The sequence below is a fragment of the Lycium barbarum genome, chromosome 7, assembly GCF_019175385.1.
Source record: "Lycium barbarum isolate Lr01 chromosome 7, ASM1917538v2, whole genome shotgun sequence".
Taxonomy (NCBI): Eukaryota; Viridiplantae; Streptophyta; class Magnoliopsida; order Solanales; family Solanaceae; genus Lycium; species Lycium barbarum.
The window spans coordinates 48,823,052-48,836,873 of record NC_083343.1 but is presented as its reverse complement, the minus strand read 5'-3'; positions in this window follow the sequence as shown (position 1 = coordinate 48,836,873).

Genomic DNA, 13,822 nt, shown 5'->3' with positions numbered 1-13,822 from the left:
TTTTCGCATAATACGACTACTTCTTAACTTGTGTACTTCGCATGTTCCCCCTTTTTTTTTTTCTATACCCATACTTACTTCGTTTTATAATTAATCCTTTGACTCGCACAAGGAACCTTATTCTTAACGCAGTACCGCTTTGCCTTCCAAAATATATTACTTCTATACAATCCATTCTTCGCTTCCAACCCTTATCCTACTCATTCCCTCTCATCCTTATTATGCTGATCCTTTTCCTAACAAGGTCTCATAAACTTTCCTATCCACTGCTTCATGGCTCGCTTATTGGTTTCACACTTGCATTCACTCTCTATTCATGTAGGACATGTCACCCATTTAGTCTTCTCCTCGCTATACTTTATTTACTTTGCATTATAGTTCTTGCTACGTTCTCGCCTTTAATTGGAATACTTATAAGGGCATCCATTTCCGACGCTTACTTTTCTGGTTCCCATTTTGACATATCTCTGTCTTTTATGACTAACAGCGTTATTAACCTTTTCTAATTTACTGTGCCGATTCATCACCCTCGTTCTTTCCTCGATGCGTAATTGGGTTTCTACAGCTAAGTCGTTACAATATCCTTCTTACTCCTATGGTTAAAGATTTCCAATTATTTTTCTCCCAAACGTTCTCTTCTTCCTTCGACTAACTCATTAGTATACCTTTCTACTTTCATCCTCAACCCTTCTTGGGTTTCTTCCTACTTGAGCACCTTTCCTCTTCTTGTTATTTGCCGTATCGGTTCTGTAGTTCGTAAGATATTCCTTTAACGCGCAAATCCGTCTTATTCCTAAGTCATCTTTTCAGGAAAGCACTTCCATGTCCGAGGTAACCACATTAATATGGCTACACATTTATTCCTTTATATACCTTTCAAGGGCCGAAATTTTCTAACATCGTCACAAGGCTTTATCATTCTTTCTCTTACTTCACATTCCTTGTCGTACTCACTATTTCTTTAGCCTCACTTATTGAAATTAGTTTTCGCATCTCACACATTCCTCTTGTTCTATATTACCACACTTTACCCTTTTTAGGTACCTACCTTTGAACTTTTATCCAAATAGTCTCGTACTTTGCCGGTAATTCCTCTTGGGGCTTCACTCACTGAGGTTTCCTACCTTTCATTTTTTTTTTGCTGTCACTCGTACTTCGGTACCTTGACTTGATTAATGCCTTCTTTACCGTAGCGCCGGTTGCTGGGACTCACGTGTCCACCGATACGATCACATATGAAATATCATACGCCTTCATATATACATACATATAATTACTATCAGCTAGCCTGCAAAATACCTCCAAACGCTATTCAAGCCTATCCAAATTTCAGAACTGTGACACACTTTCTGTCTCTTCTCCAGTCTAGTCTGTCTCGTCCTACGTGGCCTTTTATGGTCTTCAACCATCCCGTATACTCTAGCTTTCACTTATCTCTTATATCTGAATTTACAGAACTTTAGTGCACCTCCCAGGGGGGTCACCCATCCTAAGATTTCCCTCACTTTAGCACGCTTAACCTCGTAACTTCGATGAAATTCGGTACCTCAATGCTGATATAATCACGCCCGCGTCCTCGCATGACCTTTATTACATGATCTAGAGCAAATTGAGGTCTTACAGATTTCGAGACATTTTCGGAACACGTCCTTTCTTTTGCAATTACTGTTTTACCCCTTTCGATCCTCAATATTCACTTTTCGCTTATGTGTATACTACTTTTCATCCTAAATTCCTAGATTCCCGATGGTAACAAAGATACCTTCGTTGCCGTTATTTATAAGTATTCAGATATCAGTCTGTTCGGATTCCCACTCACCATTCTTGTATAATAATTTATATCAAAACTGATTATCGACTTTCTAAATCCCCCAACAGACCTTGTTCCTACTAAGCCTCGAATGTTATCCATTGCAATCCTTCGGACTGCTAATCGTCCTTCTCACAATTATCTTTCACGCTACGCCCAAACCCGTAGCTCCTCTAAAACATCACATCCCAGTTATTGTCTACTTACGATATTTCCCTTCCACACTTCCTTCTGTTAGGCATACTTAACTAAGTGACCTGATTTTTGAACAATTCTAGCAGAATCTTCTTTTACAGTTCTTACTATTCAGAATCCACACACAACTAATACCAACAATGCCTCACAGGGCATACAGTCATACGACATATTCCAGCCACCCAGAGCTTCCAATTTCCAAGTAACAGAACAATTATATCAAGGCTTACCTCTATGACCTTCCATACCGTTACTCGCCTTCTTCCGTCATATGTAAGGCTTATATAAGGTATTCCATTTTCCTATGACTTGGCTCTATCGCACGATCTGAGACAGAAAGAAGGTCAACAATCCCTAGATGCCCTGTAGCCACCTGTTTATAAATGTGGCTGGCTTCACACCCATAAACAGGACTCTACTGGACACGACTTTGCAGACAACCCCTAGGACAAACCTACTCTGATACCACTTTGTCACACCCTAATCTCCCTAGGGTGTGATGGGCACCCGACTCTTACTTAGGGCCGAGCGAACCCTCAGACCCTTAATGCACACATAATCTTCTTAGACTTTTAAATCAAATAAAGGTGAAATACATAGTACAGCTTTCAGAAATATTCTTTTTCATCGTTATTCTCAAATCAAACTAAACCTGTAAACATAACGGAATTGTAACATAATACAATAAAACACGTCGGCTGATGGAGTCGCTTACAAAACTGACACTCTATACCCACAACTCTGTCTGCAAAGTCTCTAACTTCAAACAAAACATCACAGCACATATACTCTGACTCGGCAACACTCCAGGGGCAAATGGAGTTGCCATTCCAGCTGAAGCATCTCCTAGCAATGTCCTTTACTAATCTGGGTATACCTGCGTGGCATGAAACGCAGCCCCCGAAGAAAAGGAGGTCAGTACGGAATATGTACTGAGTATGTAAAGCATGGAATACAGAAAACAGAACCATAATCGAAATAAGCAGTACAAAAGTAAGTACATTTTCAGAATACCAAAATACTATTTTCTTTTTTAATGCAAATCGTGTATACCGATGTCATGAGTCAGAAGAAGTACAGAAAATAAGTAGATCATTCAGAGTGCAAAAATGCGTACTTTCCAAACACAGACCGTGCGTGCCAACATCGTATGTCATCATATACATATACACATAACTGATTCATATGTAACATAATAGTGCCGAGGAACGTACGGCCTGATCCATATACACATAACATATTAGTGCCGAGGTACGTTCGGCCCGATCCACAAATGTATTTGCTGCGGAACGTGCAGCCCGATCCATATACATATATTATATTGTTGTGGCAAGTGCAGAAGGTTAGTACAGACAATAAGCACGATATGCAGAATAACAAAACAACTTACTGGAGACACGAATCATGCATGCCAAGAACGGTATCCGGCCCCTTGTGGGACCCGGGGAACGTGGCGCCACCCTGCCTTTGGCGCCACACACATCATACTCCAGAAGGTTTGCTCCGTAATCTCCGTCACACATCATAATATCACATCATAAGATCAGAACATACATATACACATATATGGTTCGGCGAACCATGAACACATCATAACACCGTAACACATCATACTCCGGAATACATATATGGCACCCGGCCCTCACGCAAGGGACCCGGCGAACCATGCGCACGATATATACCGGCCCGGGACTCGGCGAACGATATAAGAGTAATATGCACGAGCAGAGTAATGAGAAACCATATGCACATAAATCATGACTCGATGGATAAGTATACTTACCGACCCCTGAAGGCTCAGAAACAAGTTTCGGGTCAATCCGAATTAGTATAAGAAAGTTATGAACGTTTGAAGTACAGAACGTTCTACAAGCGTTTCAGAAGCCATTTTTGGAAAATCAAGGCCATAATCATGTCAAGTACCTTTCGGATATCGTTATGGATCAATTCAATTAGAGTATTTTTTTTTTGGGACCATATGCACATATCAAAATATATCAAAGACTCGATGGAATGATCGAACGTGCTAGCATTTGAAAATCAAAACTTTATTCATATCAATTATTTTTCGAATGCCATTTGGAAACATATCAGCAAACTTCGGACAACATAGATATACATCAAAACCATATGAGACAACTTATGGAAGTAAAAAATATTAGCCATCCTAGTGGCTCTAAGAATAGGAAATTTCTTTGAAATCATACATATACGTCATTTGTTCGTTTCATAAAGATCATGCCAAAGGAAAGAAAGGGTAAGCCTTACATACCTGTTCGACCGCTTATAAGCTACGCTTATTCGTCCAAGCTTGTAAGTCTACATTTAAAAGGAATTTATGCTAATGTTAGCCTTTTCGTCGCACATTTGTACCATATTTCAAGTCATACTATTTTATATTCTGCCGAAAATCGGGCAGCATCTCCCCTGTTTATATGCCTAGCCCGAATTCTCAATTCAGCAACCAACAACAACAACAACAACAATACCAACATTACTCATAATATTTCCAATACCAACGTATGCCATAAAACAGCCCAGACATTATTTTCTAAATTCCTCAACCAACCAAATTTGCGATATAACTATTTAATAATTTTATTTCCGTAAGGGAGTCGAAATTAATACTAACAACATCAATAACGACATCCTCCACATTCTACAAGTTGAATACATTTATTTTCATTCAAAATTCTCTTCAAATCTCATTCCATAATTCACAACACCAACAAACGAATTTATCACACTATTTTCTCCGTTCTAATCCGTTAAAACTCTAAATAAACTCGTTAAAATTGAAAAGGAACCTTATTCATACCTTAATCATGCATCCACCACGTTATGACTCTTCTCCTTGGTTGAGTTTTTTCTCAAATTGAAGACAACGCAGCGTACAACACTTTTCTCTTCATGGGCTTCGGGATTCGGGGCTCAGATTTTGGTCAAAAATTGGTTTTCTCTCTAGGCTCTCCTCTCTCTTTTTCTCTAGAGTTTTATAGGTGTTCTTGGTCTGAAAATGAGGGAGAGAGACCGAAAATTTTAATTAAAAGGCTTGGGTAATGGGCCTGACCCGAATTGGATTCGGGTTGGGCCGAATTTACTGTTTAACTCGACCCTTCTGCCTTAAAACGTTCATATCTCTTTATCCCGATGTCACCTGTAGACCCACGACCTATGGTTGGAAAGATAATTCAATTATATACAACTTCTATTTCTTGGTATGTTTCCAAATTCCAAACTTATAATACCGTTTGTTCCCCTTGAAGTCAGATCACCCGAAAACGTTACTTAAAAATATTTGTTTGGAGGACTTCCACTTTGATTTGGCTCAAGGGTCCTTCTTGAGTTGTGTTTAACTTCACATGTGTGATTCATATAACTTGTCACGTGTTCCTAAAAAAATCTCGATGTGTGGGCCCCACCTCCACTTACGAATAATCCGTCGTACAAAAAAATACGAAATGTAATACTATCAACGTGAGTTTAAATTATGTAGTAACAACGTGATTGTCAATGTCTAAGGAAGCACGTGTCACGCTCAGGCTCTGAAAATGCGGGGTATAACAAACACCTTGGTCGCCCTATACTTATAAATACTTGGTTGTCAGCCCCTTTCGAATTTCTGCTCGCCGCTATTAAGTAATAATCTACAGCAAATGCATATACATAGAAAATTCCAATAAAGGCTCATATACCTGTAGCCAATCGGTCTCTAGTCTGATCTGGTGGACTATAAGGTGAAGTGTGCTCCTCATCATCGTCTACCCACTATCTGCTCATCTGGCCTTCATCATCTATCTCATCTGAGTCCGAGGGATATAGATAATCGGGCAACTCCTGATTTACCGACGGCCAGGATAGAGGGCTAGAGTAATCCATAACACACACCGGGGAGGCTGGTCTGACGTAGTGCTCTGCCATAAAAGCAGCTGGTACATCCTCGGGGATCTCCTCCTCCGGTGTCCTAGTCGAATACTCGGACGGATCCGTGTTATAACTTTCGTCTGGGGATTCCTCCTCCCTGGGAGTCAAAAACTCTGGAGGAATCGTCGATGGGTCCTCTGAGGGATTTGTCTCAATGGAATAACTGAGGCTCCTCCGACTCAGTCCTGGAGCCTGGGGTCCTGGATCTACACTAGGGGCCTTCTTAGCACCCCCACTATCTGAAGCTGATCTTTTCATCTCTCGTCAGTCTACACTTACCTGCGGGAAAAAGGATCAGAAGCAGTCTTTCCTAGACTCTGGCTCTATCGCACGATCTAAGATAGAAAGAAAGGTCAATGATTCCTAAATGCCCTGCAGCCTCCTATTTATAAGTGTGGCCGGCTTCACACCCATAAACAGGACTCTACCGAACACGGTATGTAGACAACCCCTAGGACGAACTGCTCTGATACCACTTTTATCATGACCCAAACCAGTAGGCCATGACTAGTGCCTAAACTGGACACCCATATATGAACCTTCTCGATATGATCAGACCGAAACTGAAAACAATATGGCAGTCTGTAAAAGCACGCTGTAAACTCATCATATTATACATCAAAAAGGACCTGTCTCTTGAGAAGCCAAAGCTAACCAAACATAAGAAAATATGCAAGCCGATAAGGCTGACACTATGCATGGGAATATCCAAAACGAACTACATCTACATAGCTGATCAAACCGTATATACGCATCCCACACATGTCTACAGACCTCTAAGAGTACAACAAAGCCTATGTCAAAAGATCTGTACCAAACGACTGGAGCTCCGGAACACAAAAGCCCTCCAAGCAGCTGAGCTGAAGTCCTAAACCGGGAGATCACCAAACTGAGTGTATGTACCTGCGGGCATGAAACGCAGCCCCCGAAGAAGGGGGTCAGTACGAACAGTGTACTGAGTATGTAAGGCATGAAATCAGCATGTACATACAATCCGGGAAAACATTTGAGACATTCCATGAATGGACAAAATAAATGCATCGGAACAGCTATATCAAAGACACACATATATATTTATAGAAATGCCACAACATAATCCACATCATCGCATAGGCCACAGCGTCACCCCCTGTCAACTGTGCCATATATATATATATATATATATATATATATATATATATATATATATATATATATATATATATATATATATATATATACACATCACAACAAGGGCCACAGTGCCACCCCCTGTCAACTGTGCCATACATACATATATACATCACAACAAAGGCCACAACGTCATCCCCTGTCAATTGTGCCATACATATACACATCACAACAAAGGCCACTGCGTCACCCCCTGTCAACTGTGCCATATATATATATATATATATACATCACAACAAAGGCCAAAGCGTTACCCCTGTCAACTGTGCCATACATATACACATCACAACAAAGGCCACAGCGTCACCCCTTGTCAACTGTGCCATACATATACGCATCACAACAAAGGCCACAACACCACCCCCTGTCAACTGTGCCATACATATATACATCACAACAAAGGCCACAGCATCACCCCCTATCAACTATGCCTTATATATACACAACAAAGGTCACAGCGTCACCCCTGTCAACTGTGCCTTATATATACACATGAGGAATATAACGAGTGCAATGCATAATCAAAATGAAATAATAAAACTCTGTAATGTCACAAAATAGCCATATACATATATTATACTCATGGCATGCATAGAAGTTCAAATAGGAACTATCACTCTATCCCACCTTGAAGGAACAATTTGTAAGGTGAGATCAACAACAATGAAATAAATCGAGAAAAATCATGAAATAGCTTAACATTTTCATATCATCGTTGAAATCATACTTGAGACCTTTAAGCATAAAATCATCCTCAACGTAATCCTCATAAAAACATTCTCATTTTTAACATCATAAGAAGCTTTAAGAATCTTAAACTTCTAGCTTTCGAAATCAAGGAGGTTATGAAAACACTTATGGAATCATACCATAGGAACCATGCCTTTGAAGGAAAGGGACGAGCCTTAACATACCTGTTCGACCTCCTATTAGATATGCTTATTCGTCCGAGCTCGCAAGTCTACATTCAAGAGGATTTACACTAACGTTAGACTCTTTATCGCACACTTGTACCAAGTTTCAAATCGAACTATTCTATATGCTGCCGGAAATCGGGCAGCATCTCCCCTGTTTATATGCCTAGCCCGAATTCTCAATTCAATAACCAACAACAACAACAACAATACCATCATCAATAGCATTATTTCCACACCAAAGTATTCCATAGAACAGCCCACACGCTGTTTTCCAACTTCCATAACTAACCAACCCATTATACAATTATTTAACCACGCTTTCTTCGTAAATAAGCCAGCATTAACATAAATAGTAAGAGATTCATACCTTTCTCTTGGTAATTTTGCTATATCTTCACTCCTCCACCTTGAGCTTAAGCCATAACGCGCTGCTATATAGTTTGTAGTTGCAACTATACGCCGTCTGGATCGGGATTTGGGAATTATACCTAGTTTTGGGCTAAAAATGGAATATTCTAGAGTATTTGATAGGATTTGGGTGTGTTTGCAATGAAAATAAGGGGGCTGTCCCCTTTTTATAACGGTCCAGGTTCTGCCTGGACCGACTTAAAAATTGCTCAGCGCGATCGCGCTGCCACGTGGACCATTCACGCTGAGTTACTAGGTCCTGCCTTGCTCGTTCGCGCCACCTTGTGGCGCGTTCGCGCAGGGTTAATTCCCTGCCCAGACAGCCGATCTTGAAATGCGCATAGCGTTTAATCCCGATATCGTATGAGAGCCCACGACCTATGGTTGGAAAGCTAATTCAATTATATACAACTTTCATTATTGGTGTTTTTCCAAATTCCAAACTTATAATGGCGCTATGGCCTCTTCAAGTCAGATCGTCCGAAAACATTTCCTTAAATCATCCCTTTGGAAGCGCTTATGTCGCTTTTCGGCTTAAGGGTCCTTCTTAAGTTTGCTCAACTTCCCATGTACTATTCATACAATTCTTCATATGTCCTTTATAAAAATCCCGGCGTGTGGACCCCACTTGGCTTACAGTAACGAGGGATTTTTCATCCAGTAATGTATGAACTGATTCACCCCATATGGTCTCCAAAGGTCATATATATTATTACACTCTTATAATATAACCTTCCTCCTTAATCATTGTATGACTTTACTCTTCTTTGAGCCCATACTAAGCCATCTACGATCTTGGTAGCGCGAAAGTTTCCGGGGTGTAACAATGGGTTTATAACTATTCATTCGAAAGCGTTGCAAATTTTTCTTTTTATAAATGTTTCTTGAGAAACGCTCAATTTTTTATTTTTTTTAAGAAACGATCTCTTTGGATATTAACACCCAATATATAGTCTGTTTCACCCATGTTTTTCCTGTCAAATTAATTTAAAAGCCATGACTAGATTGTTTTCAGATACTCCAAATTATTTCTGGCTAATAATATATCATCCTCGTATAGTGAAAGAACTACAAACATCCCGTTGGACTTTTTTCACAAAGATGCAATGGTCTGTCATTGATCATGATAAAATCATATGAGATCACCAACTTATGAAATTACAAATACCATTGCCTTGAAGATTGCTTCAGGCCATAAACAGATCTTTTCAATTTATAAACAATATGGTCATGGCCTTTAACGATGAAGCCTACAGGTTGTTCCATGTAGATTTTCTAGTTTAGTTCTCCATTGAGAAAAGTTGTCTTCACGTCCATTTGGTATAATTCTTGATCCAAATATTCAAGTCAAAAGTAAGCGAATTGAGGTAAACTTCCCAACTGGTGAAAATGTTTCCTCATAATTTATTCCAGCTTCTTGAGTAAAACTTTTTGCCACCAATCATGTCTTGTATCTTTCGATTGACCCATCCGCTTTGCATTTAACTTTGAGAACCCAATTTTTCCCACTAGCTCTATGCTAGGAGGACGATCAACCAGATTCCATACTTTGTTGATTCTCACGGACTCTAATTCTTCTTTCATTGCTTTCATCCATTCATCTAGGACTCTCTAAAGCCTCAGTCACAGAATTAGGAAGACATACAAAGAAAGCGAAATCTTCAATCTAATAAGATCGTTTAGGTATAGCCTTTCTGGTACTTTTACATAATTGAAATTTAGATTCTTCAAAAAGAGTTTGGGATTCAAAACTCCCACTTGGATCAGGAACCAATCTTTAATCTATTGATTATCAAACATGTCTGAAGACATTTGCTAACTATCTGAATTCAATACTTCATAAAGAGGCACTCCTTTCTTTATTTCCTACTTTGGAAAATCTTTCCCAGAAATATGACGTCTCGTGATTCAATTTAAATAACACTTCCATCCTTTAATCACCATTATACACATACCCTTTGGAGTGTTCAGAGTATCTTATAAAGATACATCTTGCCTTTTGGACCCATTACACCAAACTTGTTAAAATAATCTTTTACACATGTAGCACAACCCAAGGTCGCACATCATTCATGTTTGATTTCTAACCAGTCCATAGCTCATAAGGAGTGAAAATAATTGTTTTAGAAGGCACTTTATTCAATATGCAAGCTTCAACCAATAACACATATCTCTAAAAGGATATAGGTAAATTTGTTTGCACCATCATGGACCTTGTCATGTCCAATAGTGTTCTATTCCTTCTTTCTGCTACACCATTTTGTTGAGGTGTGTAAGGAATAATTATGTTACACCTCGTGGTTTTGTACATTGAGATTCATCATGTGTTAGTGGTTCTAGTCTTGTACACCGGGGTTATCAAGGTTAAATGAGATTAGACAAGTTTATCTTATAGTTATAAGGGGTTAAGTTCATGTTTACAGGAATTGGAAGGATTAGAGGCTCAATGAACCGATGAGAATACATTTCAGCAAAAGTTGAGATTTACGGTTGGATTTATGGACCGTATATGTTATACGAATCGTAAATTTTATGGACTCCACCTTAAAACTGAATCAGTGGGTGGTGGTTTTCTGTTGGTAATTTATGGTCCAAATGTATGGACAGTAAATTATTTACGGTCCGTATATTGGACTGTATATCTGAGGCGGTGGCAGCTTTGTTTATGATATATTTCGATCCTTATTCATTTTATCTCATTTTCAACATTTCTCAAAGTTTATGAAAGCTCTAGAAATCTCCTCTAAACCTATCTAACTAACCCCAAGGGAAATCAAAGATCAAAAGGCAAAAATCAAGAGATTTAAGTGTTGGAAGGCTCACTAGGGTTTGTAGATTCCAAGAATTCCTTTGGTGTTGAAGTTGGAGGTTTCACTCAAGTGGAATAATTTGATCCAAAGCTTGCTCTTGTGTGATTAAGGTAAGCTTTCATATCTGTTGCATATTGTTGAGGATGTTTGATTGGTATATAACTTGATTGAGGAAAGAAAGTGAAAAGAAAGTTCAAATATGAATTTAAAGATATTTTGAGTAGTAAATTAACTTGAGTTATAATTATTAAAATGTTTCGAGCATAATCTTGTTATGAGGGGTAATAACGATGATGAAGAAGTGTTGTATACAAGTGTATAAGGGGTTGTGTTGAAGTTGTTGATATAAATTGATTATGAGAAGAAGATTTGGGATTTTATTGGATATAATTTGAATGAAATCTCTTAATCATGGAATTATTGATGTTGTTATTGTTGTTGGGAGTGGTCTGGAATTTGGTGGAAGTAGATGAAATAGGGGAAGTACTGCCCAAATTCCGTTAGCTCACTAATTACTCTAGTTTAAGCTTATAAGTGTTTTCAAGACTTAACTCTAGTATGAATTCCCTTGAATGTAGATTTGTGAGCTTGAGAGGAGAAATGTTAAGAAGTTAAAGAGACAAAAAGGTATGTTAAGGCTAACCCTTTCTTTCTTAAGGCATGATTCCTTTGTTGTGAACCTACACATGATATCCATAATATCCCTATTCCTAAAAATGCTAGAAGCTTGTGATCCTCAAGGTTCTTATGACATCATTGATAAATGTCCTCCATGATGACGAATCCATTTCTAGAGATACCAAAGCTTATAGTTCTTGATGTTCTCATGATAATATTGAGCTTGTTGCATGCTTATTAATCTTGTGCATTGTTGTTAATCTCATCTTATGATAGTTGTTCCTTCAAGATGAGATATAGCGATGACGATGACTCCATAATGATAATCGGAGGTTTACCGACCTTACGTCACTCCGATAGATTTATAGCTTTTATTTAGGCTCTCATGCATGCTTATATATATATAGCTATTTTCTCACACCTAGCCGCTCTATAGTCAGCCGGGTACAGTACATAGATGTGCACACCACTGCAGTGGGTACGTTATGATGTTATCCCGGACGCGGGATGCCCCGGACGCGGTATGATATGATATATGGATCGGGTTGCACGTTCCGCACACTAACACTTATATATATATATATATATATATATATATATATATATATATATATATATATATATATATATATATATATATATATATATGAAAATGTAAAAAATAATTTTTTAAAAAGGCTAAGCATGCATGATATCCGTCTTAAGAGGCAATCAGATGTACAGGTTATTTCTCCTATCCCATGTTTCTTCCATATTTTCATTATGTCTTTATTCATGCCTTACATACTCAGTACATTATTCATATTGATGTCTTTTTGTTTGTGGACGCTGCGTTCATGCCCGCAGGTAGGCAGGGAGATGGACCAGACCCCTAGGGTGCTTCATCAGTGATTGTACAGGAGTGCTTTATTTGTTTGGAGCTAAAGTTCAGCTAGTACTATTCTTTTGTGTATATATGGGTGGGATCCTATCCCGTCTTTATGATGTTATGCACTCCATGTAGAGGATCGTGGACAGATGTATATAGTTAGATGTTCGGTAACCTCATCAGTTCATATTTTTGTATATCATTTTTGGCAGTCTTGTCGGCTTGCACCTATGGGCATAGTTGATGATGATTGTATAGATGTGTATTTATCTTTTGGACTCATGCCCTTATAGATTTTGATAGTGATGAGTTATCCTTGTGGTCCACCTAGATATGAATATAAGAAGTATGTTAAGAGGTGCTCCGTTGGTTAGCTCCAGGTGCCCGTCATGGCCCTCCGGCCGGTTGGGTCGTGACAAATTAACTATCAGGAACTGCCCTTTTCATTACATAATTCATCAAATTGTCTTGATCGATATTCACGCCTTCTAATTGATTCTCAACTTCATTCATATATCTTCTAAAGTATTGAAGTGCTTCAGAATTATGGAAATCAAATAGACATAATCAAAGTGCATGAGATCTTCGACAAAAGTAAAAAGAAGCAAAACAGACCTAGCCTTCTTATTTATTGAATTACAGACATTCGAATAGATTAATTACATTAAGAAGTCAACTCTCTTAGCCATCCCAGATGATTTATATGTAATCTTTCCGACAAGATAATGTTCACAAGTTGGCATGTCTATTTTCGGAGAAAGAACACACATATCTATCCAATCTATTCATTTGATTTTTGCATATGTGACCCAATCTAACATGCCATGATACATTGGTCCTCATAATAATCATAAGTAAAAGATTACAATTTACTCTATGAAACCATCATAAAGGTGTCCAGAACCATAGAAGACACACTCTAAAGTAATTTTCACAATATTAATACTGAAGAGAAACCTAATACAAGAAGAATAAACATTAACAGTAGTTGCACTGCATCTTACTTTTATCTTTTCTTCTTGTAATGCCACTTTTCCTTATTGGAATTCAGTAGGTTTCTTTTCTTGGAGGATCCACCTCCGGTCTCCTTGACCCTTATCTA